Source organism: Anolis sagrei, chromosome 2 (assembly GCF_037176765.1).
Source record: "Anolis sagrei isolate rAnoSag1 chromosome 2, rAnoSag1.mat, whole genome shotgun sequence".
NCBI lineage: Eukaryota > Metazoa > Chordata > Lepidosauria > Squamata > Dactyloidae > Anolis > Anolis sagrei.
The window spans coordinates 8,793,219-8,808,280 of record NC_090022.1 but is presented as its reverse complement, the minus strand read 5'-3'; the positions used below and the strand labels follow the sequence as shown (position 1 = coordinate 8,808,280).

Below are 15,062 nucleotides of genomic sequence, written 5' to 3'. Positions count from 1 at the left end.
CAGAATTGGACCTAGTATTTCAGATGTGGTCTGACCAAGGTGGAATAGAGAAGGAGCCTGACTTCCCTGGATCTAGACACTAGACTCTAGGCTTAGGGAGAACCCCCTCCGTCCCTCCTGGACCATCCACCCCGCTCTGGCCTGCCATATGTCCCCCAAGTTAGAAAGTTTGCCCATGCCTGTTCTAACAGATAACAAAACACCACCAAAGTCTGTGTTCAGTTGTATCAAGAAATGGATGAAAAACAGAATGGAGGAGGAGATGGTGAAGAATGGATGCACTGGAGCCAAGTGATGTTGAGGGAAACTGTTCAGGCTCCCTCTCTAATCCACCTTGGTCAGACCACATCGGAAATACTATGTCCAATTCTGGGCACCAAAATTACAAGGTGTGTGTACATACATATATATATATATATATATGGAGCCTTTGGTGGGTTAAACTCTGAGCTGCTAAACTTGCTGACCAGGGAGCGGGGTGAGCTTCCGCTGTTAGCACCAGCTTCTGCCAACCTAGCAGTTCGAAAACATGGAAATGTGAGATCAATAGATATCGCTCCGGCGGGAAGGTGAAGGCAGTCATGTCGGCCACATGGCCTTGGAGACATCTACATGACCTTGGACAACGCCGGCTCTTCAGCTTAGAAATGGAGATAAGCACAAACCTCCAGAGTCAGACATGACTAGACTTAATGTCAGGGGAAACCTTTATCTTTATGTATGTGTGTGCAGAACACATCATGTGATGTGTGGGGCTTGATGAATGCAAGGCTGGGTTTACAATTGCTGGAAGAAACATAACCTTAGGTATGCAGATGATATCACTTTGATGGCCGAAAGCATGGAGGAGCTGAGGAGCCTTCTAACCAAGGTGAAAGAAGAAAGTGCAAAACCTGGGTTGCAGCTAAACATTTAAAAAAACCAAGATTATGGCAACCGAACTGATTGACAACTAGCAAATAGAGGGAGAAAGCGTGCAGGCTGTGACAGACTTTGTATTTCTAGGTGCAAAGTTTACTGCAGACGCAGACTGCAGCCAGGAAATCAGGAAACGCTGGGAGCAATGGGAGGAGAGCAATGTCCAATCTCGATAAAATAGTGAAGAGTAGAGACATCAAACTGGCAACAAAGATCTGCATAGTCGAAGCAATTGTGTTCCCCGTAGTCACCTACGAATGTGAGAGCTGGACCATAAGGAAGGCTGAGTGAAGGAAGAGAGATGCTTTTGAACTGTGGTGCTGGAGGAAAGTTCTGAGAGTGCCTTGGACCGCGAGAAGATCCAACCAGTCCATCCTCCAGGAAATACAGCCTGACTGCTCACTGGAGGGAAGAATAGTAGAGGCCAAGTTGAAGTACTTCGGCCACATCATGAGAAGACAGGAAAGCTTAGAGAAGACAATGATGCTGGGGAAAATGGAAGGAAAAAGGAAGACGGGCTGACCAAGGGCAAGATGGATGGATGGCATCCTTGAAGTGACTGGCTTGACTCTGAAGGAGCTGGGGGTGGTGATGGCTGACAGGGAGCTCTGGCGTGGGCTGGTCCTGGAGGTCACGAATCATAGAATCATAGAATCAAAGAGTTGGAAGAGACCTCATGGGCCATCCAGTCCAACCCCCTGCCAAGAAGCAGGAATATTGCATTCAAAGCACCCCTGACAGATGGCCATCCAGCCTCTGCTTAAAAGCTTCCAAAGAAGGAGCCTCCACCACACTCCGGGGCAGAGAGTTCCACTGCTGAACGGTTCTCACAGTCAGGAAGTTCTTCCTCATGTTCAGATGGAATCTCTTCTCTTGTAGTTTGAAGCTATTGTTCCCTTGCGTCCTAGTCTCCAGGGAAGCAGAAAACAAGCTTGCTCCCTCCTCCCTGTGGCTTCCTCTCACATATTTATACATGGCTATCATATCTCCTCTCAGCCTTCTCTTCCTCAGGCTAAACATGCCCAACTCCTTAAGCCGCTCCTCATAGGGCTTGTTCTCCAGACCCTTTATCATTTTAGTCGCCCTCCTCTGGACACATTCCAGCTTGTCAATATCTCTCTTGAATTGTGGTGCCCAGAATTGGACACAATATTCCAGATAATATCCAACGAAGAGTTGGAAGCGACTGAACAAATGAACAACAAATGTGTGTGTATATATACATACATATATATCTCTGTGTGTGTGTGTGTGTATACCCTATGCCCATTGACAAAATCCCTTATTGTATCTTGTCCTCCAAAGGCTCTTCCTCTTAATGTCAGTGTGTATGTGGTCTGAGAATGCTGCTTTAGAACGCACCCATGGCAACGCTCTGCTTCCTTTCTGCAGTCGGTTATGAGTGCTGCAGGGTGAGGCTCATCGGCTGGCAATGTAAGTCCTTTTAAAGGTTTGGCGACAAAAGGGGTACTTCAAATCTCACCAGTGTTTTAGCTTTGGTCATGGTTATCTGTGCCCAGTTTGGTCCAGGTCCTCCATCAAGCTGGGTAGGAGCTTTTGTGGCACTAATCAATTTACTGCTCACCTGGAACTAAGCCTTGGTAACTGTGATGCATTGTTGTTGTTCATTTGTTCAGTCGTCTCCGACTCTTCGTGACCTCATGGACCAGCCCACGCCAGGGCTCCCTGTCGGCCGTCACCACCCCCAGCTCCTTCAAGGTGAGTCCAGTCACTTCAAGGATGCCATCCATCCATCTTGCCCTTGGTCGGCCCCTCTTCCTTTTGCCTTCCACTTTCCCCAGCATAATTGTCTTCTCTAGGCTTTGCTGTCTCCTCATGATGTGGCCAAAGGACTTCAACTTTGTCTCTAGTCTCCTTCCCTCCAGTGAGCAGTCGGGCTTTATTTCCTGGAGGATGGACTGGTTGGATCTTCTCGCAGTCCAAGGCACTCTCAGCACTTTCCTCCAACACCACAGCTCAAAAGCATCGATCTTCCTTCGCTCAGCCTTCCCTAAGGTCCAGCTCTCACATCCGTAGGTGACTACAGGGAATACCATGGCTTTGACTAGGCGGATCTTTGTTGCCAGTGTGATGTCTCTACTCTTGACTATTTTATCGAGACTGGCCATTGCTCTCCTCCCAAGAAGTAAGCGTCTTCTGATTTCCTGGCCACAGTCTGCATCTGCAGTAATCTTTGCGCCTAGAAATACAAAGTCTGTCACGGCCTCCACGTTTTCTCCCTCTATTTCCCAGTTGTCAATCATTCTTGTTGCCATAATCTTGTTTTTTTTATATATATATTTAGCTGCAACCCAGCTTTTGCGCTTTCTTCTTTCACCTTGATTGTGATGCATTACATACAAACTAAAAAGTAAAGTGCCTTCGAAGGGCCAGGTTACACCTTGGCTGATTGGTATCATACTGACAATGCAATGCAGTCATAAACATTTTTGAATATATATCTATATAAATAAAAATGTCATGTTCGTTTGTGGGATTAACATAACGCAAAAACCACTGGATGAATTGGCACCAAATTTGGACACAAGACACCTATCAGGCCAACAAGGGACCATCACACATAAAAGCACTGAAAAACACAGCAGAAGAGACTTAAAAAGCCAAAAAAAATAAAAAAATAAATTACAATGCATGCGTAAAACCATATAAACCGTATATATATGGTATATATACCGCCAGTACAATGAACCTGGAAGACAATCTTACTAAGAAAGTATATATGTGTGTGTATTCACTTAAGAAAGTATATGTATGTGTGTGTGTATTTATATATATATATTCGCTTCACTGCAAGTCACTTCGGGTGTGAGAGAATTGGCCGTCTGCAAGGACGTTGCCCAGGGGATGCCCGGATGTTTTGATGTCTTACCATCCTTGTGGGAGGCTTCTCTCATGTCCCCGCATGGGGAGCTGGAGCTGACAGAGGGAGCTCATCCGTGCTCTCTCTGGATTTGAACTTCCGACCTGAGATATAGATAGATAGATAGATAGATGATAGATATAAAATCTATATGTGTGTGTGTGCATGTCACTGTATGTATGAATGCACCCTTCAGTATCCAACTTTAAATAATTGAGGGAACTAAAAAACAGGTGAGTGAAAGAAAATTAATAAAGTTGAAAGGAAGGAAAGAAGAAAGAGAAGAAGGAAGAGAAAGGGAACATGAAAAGGTATGAAGAGGTTGAAGGGAAGGAAAAGATGGGAAGAGAAAGAAGGAAAGATGGGAGCGAATGCTGCCACAGCATGAGAATTTTATATCCGTCTGGAAAGCCTTTAGGACTCTCTCAAGCGCCCACTGTGTTGCCATAGAGAAGTTCTAAGGTAAGGAAAGGAAGGATGGAAAGAATCTCAAAGAAAGAGCAGAATTCAAGACGATCTTAACAGATTGGAGAGATGAATGGCCAAAACTAACAAAATGAAGGTCAACAGTGACAAATGCAAGATACTCCACTTTGGCAGAAATAATAAAATGCAAAGGTGCAGAATGGGGGACGCCTGGCTCGAGAGCAGTAGGTGTGAAAAAGATATTGGGGTCCTCGTGGACAGGAAGATGAACATGAGCCAAAAATGTGATATGGTGGCCAAAAAACACCCCAAAGTGATTTTGGCCTGCATCAATAGGAATCTTGTATCTAGATTCTGACTTGGGAAGTCTGACTTGGCCACGGTAGTCCACGCTCTGGTTACATCCCGTTTAGACTACTGCAACGCTCTCTACGTGGGGTTGCCTTTGAAGACAGCTCAGAAGCTCCAACTAGTCCAACGCTCGGCAGCCATGATTTTAACAGGAGAGGAGTGCAGGGAGCATACAACCCCCCTGTTGCGCCAACTCCACTGGCTACCGATCTGCTACCGGGCTGAATTCAAAGTGCTGGCGTTGGCCTTTAAAGCCCTAAACGGTTCCGGCCCAAGCTACCTATCTGACCGCATCTCTGCCTATGAACCCACCAGGACTTTGAGATCTTCCGGGGAGACCCTGCTCTCGATCCCGCCTGCTTCTCAAGCTCGGCTGGCGGGGACGAGAGATAGGGCCTTCTCGGTGGTGGCTCCTTGGCTGTGGAACGCCCTTCCTACGGACATTAGGCTAGCACCATCTCTAATGGTATTCCGCAAAAAGGTGAAGACCTGGATGTTTGTGCAGGCGTTTGAGTAATTTAGTGCAATCTGGTAATGGAACATAGGAATGGAACAATGGACGACGAACCTGGACTACGCTTGGATGATGAGAAGATTGGGTACGGTTGTTTTTTGTAATAATTGTGCATTGTAATTGCTTATTGGTAATTTATGGATAATGTGTTAAGTCAATTGTTATATGTTGCATGGAACCACTGCTGTTTCTACTGTTTTTACTGTTTGTGAACCGCTGTGAGTCGCCTTCGGGCTTGAGATACAGCGGTATAGAAGCAAAGTAAGTAAATAAATAAATAAATAAATAGATCAGGGGTTCTCAAACTAAGACCTGAGGGCCAAATACAGCCCTCTAAAGTCATTTACCCGGCCCTCGCTCAGGGTCAACCTAAGTCTGAAACGACTTGAAACCACACAACAACAACAACAATCCTATCTCATCGGCCAAAAGCAGGCCCACACTTTCCATTGAAATACTAATAAGTTTATATTGGTTAAAATTGTTCTTCATTTTAATTATTGTAATATTTTATGTGTTTTCTGCACTACAAATAAGATAGTCCGTCCCCCCCCCCCCCCCCAGTTATAATCTGGCCCTCCAACAGTTTGAGGGACCCCTGTTTTTGTTTTGTTTTGAGTTTGTGGACCCCTGGTCTAGATCCAGGGAAGTCATTTATTTATTTATTTGTCGTGTCAGAGCAACCAGTCCATTATATTACATTTCTAACAGAACAAAGCAAACAGACAGAAAAATACACAACTTGTGAGTTTGGTAGCTGCTTAAATGTCCTTTGGCCAGTATCTGGCCACTTGGAGTGCTTCCGGTGTTGCTGCAAGAAGGTCCTCCCTTGTGCATGTGGCAGGGCTCCGGTTGCATTGCAGCAGGTGGTCAGTGGTGTGCTCCTATCCACACTCGCATGTCAAGGATTCCACTTTGTAGCCCCATTTATGAAGGTTGGCTTTTTTGTTGAGTTCCAGGGCCAGAGAAGCAGATGGCGGAAACAGAAGAATGGCCTGCCTCAGGGGAGCGTGCTTGCTCCATCCATGTTCAACAGGGAAGTCATGCTACCCCTCTATTCTGCCTTGGTTAGACCACACCTGGAATCACACTGTGTCCAATTCTGGGCACAATTGAAGGGAGATGCTGACACAAAGCTGGAATATGTCCAGAGGAGGGCAACTAAAATGGTCAAGGATCTAGAGAACAAGCCCTATGAGGAGCAGCAGGCATGTAGCCAGGGGGGGGGGGGGGGCTCGAGGGGCTTCAGCCCCCCCCCCCCCCCAAATTCTCATGGTGGTTCGCAAAAAGGCCTTACTGGTGCATTATTTAAACTGTTATGTTTATTCATATCATGATCTGATCACCATGCTCAATATATCCCATAATCATGGGGGTATTGGGGTAATGATAGGTTTGCTAGGGTAGACCCTCTTTCACTCAGACTCAGCCCCCCCCCCCCGAAACTCAGCCCCCCCCCCAACTCCCCCTGAAGAAAATTTACCCCCCCCCCCCCCCGAAACGAAATCCTGGCTACGGGCCTGAGGAGCAGCTTAAAGAACTGGGCATGTTTAGCCTAAAGAAGAGAAGGCTGAGAGGAGATATGATGAGAGCCATGTATAAATATGTGAGCGGAAGTCATAGGGAGGAGGGAGCGAACTTGTTTTCTGCTTCCCTGGAGACAATGGCTTCAAACTACAAGAAAGGAGATTCCACCTGAACATTAGGAGGAACTTCCTGACTGTGAGAGCTGTTGAGCAGTGGAACTCTCTGCACTGGAGTGTGGTGGAGGCTTTTAAGCAGAGGCTGGATGGCCATCTGTCGGGGGTGCTTTGAATGCGATTTTCCTGCTTCTTGGCAAGGGATTGGCCTGGATGGCCCATGAGGTCTCTTCCAACTCTAGGATTCTATGGGCAAACTTGGGCCATCCAGATGCTTAAGCGGCTGAGGGGGAAAAGGAAAGGGCCTGAGGCTGTGAGGAATGATGGGAGTTGCAATCCAAAATATCTGGATGGCCTAAATTTGCCCATGCCTGGGATACAGAATATAAATAGGGTCCAATGGGGTGGGAAAAGGTGAAAACACACATCCTCCAGGCAAAGAAAATCAGTCCTGCTCCTTTCCGTTCCAGAGCAGGATACCCTCTCTCCTTTCTCCTCTTTTCGTGGGACCCCAGAGCCTTATTTCCCCCCTCAGATCCTTTGCAATAATTTTAGAAATTCAATATTTATTCCTATTTTCAAAGCAAAAGACCCTGCTGCCCAGCTTCCTTCCCAGAATGGTTTCTTGAAAGTCCAATGTTGGTCCCTTCTCCATCCTGCCCTTCCAGGAGGAAGAGCTGGTCCTTTCCCTTTGGAAACTCTGCAATCATTGCCTTTGCCGGTTCCTTTTCCAGATTTGAGTGGCTGCAAGTGCTTTTTAGTATTCCTCAGCCACTGCCTCCCCCCTTCCTCTCTTTTCCAGCTGTGAGAAAGGCCTACCTCACAATGTCTCCATAGCAACGCCCCGGCAACCGTGCGCCCTGGCAACCGTGCTCTGCCTCTCTTTGTGACTCTTCCTTTCCTTCCTCCATTCCCCTCATACACTACTCCCTCTCTTTTCTCTTCCTTCGTCTTCCATTCTTCCCTTGACTTCCCCAATACTCCTTCCATCCTTCGTCCTTCCTTTCTCAGAAGGAAGCGAAGGGCACTGTCTCCTCGGCATCAACTGCAGGTCTTTCTGGCTTTCTTGCAGGAATTAGGAAAAGGGTCCATGTTGGGTTTAGACTCAGGAGGCAAAGTATCTTGGATTGGAGCTATGAGGCTATGAAGGGGGGAAAGGGAGAGGTTGACAAGCTGGAATGTGTCCAGAGGACAGTGACAAAAGGATCACGGGTGTGGAGAACAAGCCCTATGAGGAGTGGCTTAAAAAGCTGGGCATGTTTAGCCTGCAGAAGAGAAGGTTGAGAGGAGACATGATGAGGGCCATGGATCAAGATGGGAGGGAAGTCATAGGGAGGAGGGAGCAAGCTTGTTTTCTGCTGCCCTGGAGATTAGGACAAAGAACAATGGCTTCAAACTACAAGAAAGGCGATTCCACCTGAACATGAGGAAGAACTTCCTGACTGTGAGAGCTGTTCAGCAGTGGAACTCTCTCTGCACCAGAATGTGGTGGAGGCTTCTTCTTTGGAGGCTTTTAAGCAGAGGCTGGATGGTCATCTGTCGAGAGTGCTTTGAATGTGATTCTCCTGCTTCTTGGCAGAATGAGGTTAGACTGGATGACCCACAAGGTCTCTTCCAACTCTATGATTCTATGATTCTCTGCCTCGAGTGTGGTGGAGGCTCCTTCTTTGGAGGCTTTTAAACAGAGGCTGGATGGCCATCTGCTGGGAGTGCTTTGAAAGCGATTGTCCTGCTTCTTGGCAGAATAGGGTTGGACTTGATGGCCCATGAGGTCTCTTCCAACTCTATGGTTCTATGATTCTCTGTCCAGGAGTGAGGTGGAAGCTCCTTCTTTGGAGGCTTTTAATCAGGCTGGATGGCCATCTATCAGGGATGCTTTGAAGGCGATTGTCCTGCTTCTTGGCAGAATGGGGTTGGACTGGATGACCCACAAGGTCTCTTTTACTCAATGATTCTCTGCCTGGAGTATGGTGGAGGCGCCTTCTTTGGAGGCTTTTAAGCAGAGGCTGGATGGCCATCTACTGGGAGTGCTTTGAAGGCTATTGTCCTGCTTCTTGGCGGAATGGGGTTGGACTGGATGACCCACGAGGTCTCTTCCAACTCTATGATTCTATGATTCTCTGCCCCAAAGTGTGGTGGAGGCTCGTTCTTTGGATGCTTTTAATCAGGCTGGATGGCCATCTGTTGGGAGTGCTTTGAATTAGATTTTACTACTTCTTGGAGGAATGGGGTTGGACTGGATGACCCACAAGGTCTCTTTTACTCAATGATTCTCTGCCTGGAGTATGGTGGAGGCTCCTTCTTTGGAGGCCTTTAAACAGATGTAGGATGGCCATCTGTCAGGAGTGCTTTGAATGCGATTTCACTACTTCTTGCTAGAAAGGATTTGGACTGGATGGCCCATGAAGTCTCTTCCAACTCTATCATTCTATGATTCTCTTCCCAGAGATAGGTGGAGGCTCTTTCTTTGGAGGCCTTTAAACAGAGGCAGGATGGCCATCTGTCAGGAGTACTTTGAATGTGATTTTACTACTTCTTGGTAGAAAGGGGCTGGACTGGATGGCCCACAAGGTCTCTTCCGACTTTATCATTCTATGATTCTCTACCCCGGAGTGTGATGGAGGATCCTTATTTGGAGGCCTTTAAACAGAGGCAGGATGGCCATCTGCCGGGAGTGCTTTGAATGCGATTGTCCTGCTTCTTGGCAGAATGGGGTTGGACTGGATGGCCCATGAGGTCTCTTCCAACTCTATCATTCTATTATTCTCTACCCCGGAGTGTGGTGGAGGCTCCTCCTTTGGAGGCCTTTAAACAGAGGCTGGATGGCCATCTGTCAGGAATGCTTTGAATGAGATTTTACTACTTCTTGGAGGAAAGAGGTTGGACTAGATGGTCCATGAGGTCTCTTCCAAATCTATGATAGGCTCTAGCCATTACTCCAAAATGCAGAGGGATTGAGAGGGATACACCAAAGGAGAGAGAGAAACAGAGAAGGGATTTTAGGGACTGAACAATAGAGAGGACCCTGGGTGATGGTGCTGGACAATGAGGAGAAGAAGAAGAACCTTCTATCTGAATCTTAGGGGGTTTTTTGTGGTTTTGTGTTTGATTTTGTTGTTGTTTTTTGTTTGTTTGTTTGTCTTCTATCCAGTCGTCCATTGAGCATTCATTGTCTCATCATTAACCCATTACTCTTGTTTCCTTTCAAGCCCTACAGATGTGGTCGGTCCTTCCCTTTTGGGGAACTTCTGGCATTTCTTCATCCACTTTGAAGGCAGCCTAGACACACAGAACCAAGATGGAAAGGCAAGGATCATCCGGCTCCGAGTTGCAAACCTTTTCTCCTGCTGTTAAGGTTGAGGACGGTGGAGTATCCTGGGAGGACCCTTGGAAGAAAGACCTGGAAACCCACCTGCTCCATTCAGATCTTCAGCGCCATTTTTTCCGGCAGTTCCACTATGAGGAGGCTCGAGGTCCCCGAGAGGTGTGCAGCCATCTCCACACTCTCTGCTGCCAGTGGCTGAAACCGGAAAGGAAGACCAAGGCGGAGATGCTGGACCTGGTGATCCTAGAACAATTCCTGAGCATCCTTCCCTCCGAGATGGAGCACTGGGTCCGGGAATGTGGGGCAGAGACCAGTTCCCAGGCGGTGGCTTTGGCTGAAGGCTTCCTTCTGAGTCAAGAAGAGGAGAAGAAGCAGGTGAGAGAGAAAAAGATTCATTTTGGTAGTTTCAATGATTGTTTTGAAGGGCAGGTTAGAACAGTGGTTCCCTACCTTTGGGCCTCCAGATGTTTTGGACGTCAACTTGGACCGGGCTGTGGCACAACTAGTGAGTAGCCAGCTGCATTAAATCACTACCAACCAAGAAGTAATGAGTTCGAAGCCCAAATCAGAGTAAGCTTCTGACCATTAATAGTCTAGGTTGCTGTCAACCTATGCAGCCCGAAAGACAGTTGCATCTGTCAAGTAGGAAATTTAGGTACCGCCTTATGCAGGGAGGCTAATTTAACTAAATTTGATGAAGTCTTGATGAACGGTCCTGTTCAACATCTTTATTAATGACTTAGATGAAGGGTTAGAAGGCAGGATCATCAAGTTTGCAGACGACACCAAATTGGGAGGGAGAGCCAATACTCCAGAGGACAGGAGCAGGATTCAAAACGATCTTGACAGATTAGAGAGATGGGCCAAAACTAACAAAATGAAGTTCAGTGGTGACAAATGCAAGATACTCCACTTTGGCAGGAAAAACGATACAAAATGGGGGATGCCTGGCTCAAGAGCAGTACGTGTGCAAAAGATCTTGGAGTCCTCGTGGACAACAAGTTAAACATGAGCCAACAATGTGATATGGCGGCAAAAAAAGCCAATGGGATTTTGGCCTGCATCAATAGGAGCATAGTGTCTAGATTTAAGGAAGTAATGCTACCCCTCTATTCTGTTTTGGTTATGATATCGAGCTCTTTTGGGAGGGTCTTCCCAGCGGGGAAGATCCCTGGAGATCGCAAAAGGGATCTTTGACCTTGGTGAGCTGCCAGCAAAAGCCAATCCAAAGCGCAAAATATTAAGAATTAATCCCACCAGAGGCTGAAGAGGTATCCAGTGACCGAAGCGTTTATTTAGCGATTCAGCTGAAAAGGATGCATTACAGGGATATTTCCTCTATAAGCATGCAGTACAGTGAATTTCAGGCATATTTATACAGGCAAAACAAAGAAATCCCGGTTTGAATCTCCCGCCCGCCTCCTGTCAGTTCCCTCTGTCCTGATTGGCCGGCTCCAGAACAGCTGGGAGGAGGCTTGGCCGCTGGTCCCGCCTTCCCTCCAATCACCGGCCGCTGTCGCTTCCAGGGGGCCAATCAGAGCCCTTGGAGCGCCTCCGGAGATTGTCCAATCAGCGGCTAGGAGGCGGGACGTATCTTGACAGCGCAGAGGGGCGGATTGCCTGGAGGCGTCCGCCAGCTGGTTGAACACCTTTTGTTCTTTGCACGGCAGGGAGGCGGAAGGGGAGACAAGGGATTTCCTGGGTTCCGATAAAGGATGTGTATAGGCAAAAAAGGGTGGCTATGGGTGGTGTCTGGATCTCAACCCTGTGGCAAAGGGAGTCCTTTGTCACAAGGGAGCGTACACAAAACACCATGATTGATTTAATCTGTTTTTCCGGGCTTTTTGGCTGACAAATCTCTGGCTTTGTTCGTCTGACTCTGAAAACAAAGCCACAAGATTTGCCAGTACTGATCCATGCAATGTCAATATGAATGGAGTTTCTTCCAAGGAAATTGGATTTCCTTAACTGTAATCCCCGGGTCACATACTTTAGTAGGGTAAAGTTCAGAGGGAGAAAAGGTGGGGGAGAGGGTCAGGGTACATTTCATAGATTTCATATTTTTCCATATCATATACATTCTTCATAAACTTTCATAAGCTCATAGATTTCATAAAGGGGGGTCCCCATCCCATCCCAATCCCATCCCAGCAAAGTTTATTAGAAGTTACAATAATTGATAAAGGCAATCCATCAGAGTTCTTGAGGTATGATCTGCTTGGCAAGGACACACACACAGATGGGGGCCATTCTCCCCAAGCGGCTTGGCTTTGAGTTCGTAGAGGAAGTACGTGATAATAGGACATCAAGTCAATCAGTGAGGGCAGAAAGGTCCGCAAAGAGTCTAAAATGGTGGAGAGTGGGGCAATGTCCTTTGGGGAACTGCATTTCCCTGATCAGGGGCCAGGGTCCGGTGCACAAGCCAGAGAATTCACAGAGAGAAAACAGGAACCCAGTTATGTGTGCTGGGTCAGGAAGCAGCAGAATCCATTTTCCGGCCCTTGGCGAACTACAAATACTTGGGGGGGGGGAGATGCTCTGCATCAAATCCTCCCTTCGAGGCTGGGAAATGGTTACACTCATTTCCTCAAGCCTCGACACTCCCCCCAAGTATCCAGGGCCTCTTTCTAGACTGATTAGATTGTATTCGGTTGATTATTTCGGGGCCCAACTCAAGCAACAACAGCAGGACCCAGCCGGGTGGGAGAGACCAGTGGCAGAATGTTCTTTGGAAAGAAGAAAAAAACTGAAGTGAGAAGGTGAAGACGGTGGAGGCAGGGGATGGTGGAGTCGGTGATGGCAGTCAGCATGGAGCACTCAGGGGTCCCGAGTGAGTTCCCAATGGAGAAGGATGGCACATGGTGGAATTCTCCCATCTGGCAGTGGTCCTTGGGCCTCCTGGGGGCGCTGGCTCCTCCCTTGGCACTTGGGGGAGGGAGAAGATGGGGCACAGCCTTGCTACTCCTTCTGGCGTGGCGCCTCCTGGTGACCGCAGACAGGTCCGGCTCTCCATCATCACAGAGACTCAGGGATAGTGTCTAGGACAGTCAGAAAGAAGGTTTACAGCCCCCCCCCACCCCCCCCTTCCCAGCCCAAGGGTAGTTAGTGGGGAAACAAAAGGGAAAAAACTTTCATACCTAGTGGGGGCGTCAGTGGTCCCCTTTGGGCCACCCCTCTGCACAGCTTCTGGAACGGGCAGGGCCTCCTTCCTTCATGGCAGTTGCTGTGGGACCCTGGTTGCTCCTCCTGCGATGGCATTCCCCCGTGGGGGCTCAGATCAGCCCCTAGGGGGGGGGCTGTCTCTTCTGGGCGGCATGGGGTCTGGTCCTGCTCTCTGTGTGATCCTCCCGTGCCATCTGGGTTCCACACAGGAAAGTCCACAGACCTCCCATTGTTCACCTCACCCAGGTAGTTGTCCTCAGCGGCAGGAGTGGATTATGGGTCCCACAGTTCGATCTGGATCTCTTCACTGCGCAGAGGGGACCCCTGGACCTCGACGCCCCCTTCATATTTAAGGTAGTTAATGGGATAATTTAAACATACACGTACATGCGCTCAAGAAAAGGGGAGGGAGGAAGGGCCAGGAAGGAAAAGAGCATCAGAGGGACTGCGGGTGTGAGAGAGAGAGATTTAACCATAGATGTGGGTGAAATGTCAGGAGGGAATGCTTCTGGAACATCCCTTCCTTAGGTTTTTTTGGAGAAGGAGGTAAGAGGGAGCAGCAGGATTTCTCTGGGAGATAGAGGAAAGAATTCACAGAATACTGGTTCCTTAGAAGATGGGAGGGGAGGGAAGAGAGAGGGAGAGAGAGAGAGAGAGAGAGAGAGGATGGGTTTCAGAGACATTTCACAAGCACATGGAACTCTTTGATGAGGTCTGGTCCTTAGAGAGAAAAGGGGGGGAAAAAAGCAGGGGGAGAGAGAGAGGGAGAGAGAGAGAGAGAAAAAGAGACCCAGAAAACTTTATTTGGCAAGAGGAAACAGGAACAGAAAAGGTCCCCTCTTACACCTCCCTTTGCAAGAGGAGAAAGGGAGGAGGGGTTTTGGGAGGAAAAAAAAGGGAAGTTGGGGAGTAAAGAGGGAACAAAGGATAAGGCAGGGACATTGGTGACTGCCCCTGAAAAATGGGTTTTGTAGTTGCACAGAAGAGAAGGGGAGGAAAAGAGAGCTCTTGGGTCAGGGAGACCAGGAGAGAGAGAGAGAGACTTTTGCAAGGCCGCTGAGTCACATCAGTGGCAGGGTCTCTCCTGGCGAGGAGAAACACTGTTTATTATAAATAAACAGGCACCGAAGATTCAGCTTGAGAAAGAAAGGGATTTGTAGGCTTCTTGGTGAAGAAGGGAATGAGCAATGCCTCCCTTTTCCATCTGAAGGAAGGGAAAAAGGTGGCACAGGAGAAAGCAGGAGAGGAGGAGAGCAAAGAATTTCCCTGATCATTTCCTCAAGGAGCAGAAGGAAAAACAAACAGAGGGGCATATAAATGCAGACATATCATAAATAGGGAATAGGGAAATGGAGGGGTTGGGAAGGGAAGGAGGGAGTCAGGGAGATTGGGTAAAGGGAAATGGGAATGGGATGGTAGGGGAACAAGCAATTTCTTCCAAAGGGAGAGGGTGAAGGGGTCTGGAGGGGGTTTCCTGGGGGTTGGGGCTTTGTTACCTTCCCCTTGCATGGTAGGAGTTGGCCACAACTACCCCCCTTCCGCCTCCTCCGGCACATGGCAAAAAGGCATGAGGCAGAGGCGAGTTCGGTCCCTTTGGCCCCCTCACAGCGATCCGACTGCCATGAGGGGCCACGAAACTCCACCTGCTGAGGGCCTGGTGGGCCACCTCTCCATGCGATTTTCACCATACTGGCCTGCGTCAGCGATCGTGACGCAACACTGTCCCATTCTGCCAGTATCCTTCCCAATGGTGTTTCTGAGGGGACAGTACATTTGATCCCAGAATAACATGCGCCTATCTCTCCTGGTAGCCCCACAATCCAGTGGCTAATCAGGGTAGCCCCC

At 48.2% G+C, this 15,062-nt stretch overlaps 1 pseudogene; it reads left to right on the top strand.

Moving 5' to 3' along the window:
- The window catches only part of LOC132765781 (zinc finger protein 585A-like), a 46,239-nt pseudogene that overhangs the window by 18,167 nt on the left and 13,010 nt on the right, over window positions 1–15,062 (top strand).